At 45.2% G+C, this 3,778-nt stretch overlaps 1 long non-coding RNA gene across 2 annotated transcripts; it reads right to left on the reverse strand.

The window, feature by feature from the left end:
• Window positions 1-1,165: 1,165 nt before the first annotated feature.
• LOC123078467 (uncharacterized) lies at window positions 1,166-3,513 on the reverse strand. Of its 2 annotated transcripts, XR_006437483.1 has the most exons (6): window positions 2,586-3,513; window positions 2,296-2,388; window positions 2,125-2,193; window positions 1,812-1,899; window positions 1,649-1,738; window positions 1,166-1,419 (listed from the first exon to the last, which is right to left on the reverse strand). It is a non-coding gene; the product is annotated as an uncharacterized lncRNA (long non-coding RNA). The 2 variants fall into 2 exon arrangements; XR_006437482.1 differs by having other exon boundaries at window positions 1,166-1,738; window positions 2,586-3,508.
• Between the last annotated feature and the right edge of the window lie 265 nt (window positions 3,514-3,778).

Genomic DNA, 3,778 nt, shown 5'->3' on the forward strand with positions numbered 1-3,778 from the left:
GCACATATTGTATGGTCACACATAATCTTATCTTTTCTGTGCACCCATAAACCAAATTAATTTAAACCACCAAAATGCACAAATTAATTTTGTTGCTACTGTTTTTAACATGTAATTGAAGGTCGGGCGTCTCGTAATATAATTTTTGAACCATGCAGGGGTGGAGCACGTGAACTTCTTGCAACAAACATTTTAGGCTTTTAGTTTTATATTATTTTATTCTCATCCGAAACGCATTCTGTATAGTAGTTGAACTGCTCGTGTTTTCACGTTGAACTTCGGCCACGTATTCTTCGAAAAAAAATGTTTTTAAATAAGCATCAAACTGCTCCTTTATTTTAGTGAACTTCTTTAATTTTATTCTTTAGTAACGAGGAAAACCTGAGTTTTTTTATAAATATCAAACTTCTCTATTTTTATAATTTGGACTTGGTTTATTTGAAATACTTACTTTTTCCATTTTTTGAAACCGTAAAACAATGTTCTTTTTATAAAAAATAAACATCAAAGTCATGTGTTATGTTAATTTGAACTTCTTGCTTTTCTTTAGACAAGAAAATTTCTTATTATTATAAACATTGACCTGCTATATATCTTAAATTTGAACTTCTAGGTTTAGTTTCAAAGACAGAAAGAATTGTCTACTGTTTTAACTTATAGGCTTTTGGGGTTTTGTGAACTTCTAGAGTTTTTTTTAGCAAACTCTTTTCTTTAGTAAAATGCCTTTTGGCTTGGTTTTTAACGCCAATTTTTCTTCTCTGTTTTTTCCAACCTTCTATCACTTTGTATAAGTGAACTTCTTCAGAACATAATGTTTGAATTTCCTTGAGGTTTTCTCATCAATTATATGCACTCATTTTTGTGATTTTAAAAATAACTGGCACGCTAGGGAGGGTTGAATTTTGCTGACCATGAAGTAGATGAACCTTGTCCAACGTAATAGTTGGACTTCAGTTAACTCCAGATTTCCTCTCCAACAACATTACATGGGCACAATTAAAGTCACAACTTAATAAATGGATTCAGCTGGCATTCAAATCAGACTGAAGAATTAGTGTTGGGCTGCAGTCTGAAACAAGATGCGGCAAAGTCGCACGAATTACTCAGTATGTGCATCAGTGAGTTGATTAAAACAAGAATAGAGAGAGCTCGGTGCAGGTCACACTAAAATAAAGCAAAGAATATATTAAGATAGAGATCCATCAGCCACAACCAAATGCATTCACGAGAAACAAATAACTACAGAGAATAGCACCATCACATTAGAACTTCTTCATGTTCGTTCATGAGCTGGAATTTTTCCTCACTCAAACCTTTTGTACAGGAAGGAGGCGGTGGCATTGTAGCATGCAAGGCAGGAGAGGGAGAGGAGCACCAGGAGCGCCACGCTGTTGTCGTTGATGCTGCAGCGGCTAGCAGCTGTGAGATGATGATGTTGGTTATGCTGTGAAGCAACCAAGTACTACTCACTCCTTTCACAAATTTAAGATGTTTTAGATATTTCAATATGGACTACATACGAACTAAAATGAGTGAACATACACCCTAAAACATGACTATATGCATCCGGTTCAGAAAAAGGTTAGAACATCTTATATTTGTAAACGGAGGGAGTAACACACATCACAAAATGAATACGGGGCTGCACCTGCGACATGCCAACAGAACCTAGGGTCTGCAAACTTCTCCATCCATACAAAATCATCGTATAAAGAGTGGTAAACAGGATATCCTGGCCCTGTCAATGTCCAAGGAGCACCATTAGAGATACGAGAAACCGTAAGAATAAACAACATGAAGTGCACCCCTACCTTCTCCAAATATCAAGTTGGTTGATGGAATGCCAACATGTTGAACGAATGCTGCATAGTCTGATCCTCCATTGCCCAGTCGTTGAATCTTCATGTAGGATATCAGAGACAATATATGTTAACTACAATAAATAGCTAGGAACATTTTAAGAGTTGGAGCTGAAATTTAGAAATGAAGATTCAGACGTGAAACCCCGAAGCTACAGGTTTCATTTTACGCACAAAGGAACCCAGAGTTTGACAGCAATCAGTACTATATATTGCAACTGATAACGGTGTGCTAACTGTATAAGGAAGTCATGTTACAACTCACGTTGGGAGAAGCATTGGATTTGACCCATGAATCATAAACCGTCTGAGATGAATTGTCGGGGTCTTGAACCTTCATGAATTGAAAAAACAGAACGTTTTGACTTTTTGACCATCTTGTTATTAATAAGAAAAATAGCAAACGAATGTGGTGCTGGACGAGCGATCCACTTACCAATCCGTACTCTTCTGCATCCTAGCTACAGAAAATGATGGTCCTTCGAGGCCTCCATCCTTGCTTTTGCAGCACAGAAAACCTTTGCGCTAACTAGATGGACAGGGAGTGAAGTTAACAACGTGTTCAGAAGCAGAGATGGTCATATTTGTTCAAGTTTTCTGCTGATAAGTCAACTCCGTTATTCAGAAGGAGCGGTCAGGATTACTGTATTATGCCACGGTGCAGAGTTCAGAGGAAAGAACAGCCTACTGGATTGCTGAGAACGTATGTTATAACAAAAGAATCACCTTGATCATAGCTGATGTTCCGCTGTTGGGGTCGGTGGCTCCGATCTTCTCTGTGCCTGTCTTGCGTGCACACGCGTGTGAAGAAAGTGTGTTCTTCTTTTAGCTTGGCTTCTCCTCACACCACATGTGGCTGTCGTGCGCACGCAAGCACCAACGACGAAGAAGTTCTAGGCAGAAGAGGAAGACGTCCATGGTGCGCCAGCGAGGCAGGATAGTGTCGGGGGATGGGGCGTGGGCCCTTGGGCGGTGTGCTTGGGGACTGGCGATGGATGCCGACGCTCGTTTGCCAGGGGTGGGGGTGCTGATGGTTGGACCCAGGCGCGGGGGCGGTGCGGCTGCCGGACCGAGGAGTGGGGCGACGCCAGGGCCAAATCCAGGCGAGGGGGCTGTGCGGAGCCGGATCCAGGCGGGAGGGGGGGGGGGGGGGGGGGGGGGGGCAGCTCCAGCATGGATAGAAGGCCGCCGACGGCCGCCACAGCGGAGGGCAGAGCTGGGGAAGGTCGCGGTGGCCCCTCTGGGAAGGTCACGGCGGCGCCCCGAGAAGGCCGCAGCCCCTATCCGTGGCCAAGGGTGGCGCTGCTCGTCAGGTCCGGTGGGCGGCGGAGATCAGGCGGTGGAGGGCGGAGCGGCTGGGCGCCATGGGGCAGGGCGGCAGCGCGGTGGGAGGAACGGAAGCGGTGCGCCGGGGGGCGGGGCGGCGGCTTCTGGGAGGCCGGGAGCTGCGCGCCGTGGGGCGGGGCGGCGGCGGTAGTGCGGTTCGGGAGAGCGGCCGCGGTGGTGGCGCGATTCGGGAGGGCGGCTACGGTGGTGGCCTGATTCGGGGAGGGCAGATTAGGGGGAACCAGATCCTCTACCGTGCCTGAAGGCACGTCAGAGGTGCCGTGCCTTCTTGCTTTCCAGGAAAACAGCGCACTGGGCTCTAGCCTACGAGCAGAACGGCCGAGCTAATGGACCTGCTATTTTGATTTTTTACTTTCAACAGCCTGACAACGTTTGGCTCGTCTCAAAAAAAAAAAGACAACGTTTGGCTCAAAAAAGAAAACAGCTTGAGAACGGGAGGATCACGCGTTCGTTGAATAGCAAAGCAAGATTTTTTCTGCGGAAAACTTCTAACCTAGTATTTTTTTTCCGGAAAGATCAGATCTATTATAAAAGTTGATAAAATAAATCAAGATGCTATGTATGTGGTGACT

Source organism: Triticum aestivum, chromosome 3D, assembly GCF_018294505.1.
Source record: "Triticum aestivum cultivar Chinese Spring chromosome 3D, IWGSC CS RefSeq v2.1, whole genome shotgun sequence".
Classification (NCBI taxonomy): Eukaryota; Viridiplantae; Streptophyta; class Magnoliopsida; order Poales; family Poaceae; genus Triticum; species Triticum aestivum.